Raw genomic sequence first — 548 nt, 5'->3', positions numbered from 1 at the left:
GTGCACGCGTGAGTGTGCCTGTAATTGTGTGTAGGTGTGCATGTGAATTTGCGCTGTTGATAGTATCCCTATAGAAGTCTATAAATATGCTGGGAAAATTTACGCTATAGACCAGCAATTTTCAGAGCGCTGGCACCCTAGAAATCTTCCCTAGCAATCTAAGGAAGGATAAACAGTCACCATTTACAAAGGGAAAGTTGAACAACTATGGAAAGTTCAAATCTGTCGAAGAATTTCACTTCACAAAATTTCAGAGAAAATTCTAACCAAAAACACCGCTCAGGATATTGCAAGCGAATTTTTTCAGAAAACCAGCGTCGATTTGGTTTGTCTAAAAGCACCGATGAGATGATTTTGACCTCGTGACAAATCAAGGAGAATGTTGTAGTTCAGCACGTCCCATTTTCTGATTTTTCCATCTTATTCATTGCTTTTAGGTGGGCTTTCGATAGTGTTGAGTGCTACTAAATGTTTTCTATACTGAGAGTCTCTGGATCATATCTATTGACTGTAGCCTCGTGTGATTGATGCCATTGATGTCCTGTTTG

General features: G+C 39.6%; 1 long non-coding RNA gene across 1 annotated transcript in view; it reads left to right on the top strand.

The window, feature by feature from the left end:
- The first annotated feature begins 459 nt into the window (after positions 1-459).
- Positions 460-548, top strand: part of LOC149131355 (uncharacterized) — an 11608-nt gene continuing 11519 nt past the window's right edge. Inside the window, exon 1 of the long non-coding RNA XR_016238081.1 lies at positions 460-548. This exon is cut by the window's right edge and continues 462 nt beyond it. This is a non-coding gene — a long non-coding RNA (uncharacterized LOC149131355).

The sequence above is a fragment of the Octopus bimaculoides genome, chromosome 23, assembly GCF_046866305.1.
Source record: "Octopus bimaculoides isolate indiv1 chromosome 23, ASM4686630v1, whole genome shotgun sequence".
Lineage (NCBI taxonomy): Eukaryota > Metazoa > Mollusca > Cephalopoda > Octopoda > Octopodidae > Octopus > Octopus bimaculoides.
Note: the sequence above shows the minus strand (reverse complement) of the source record. Positions and strands in the feature narration are given on the sequence as shown.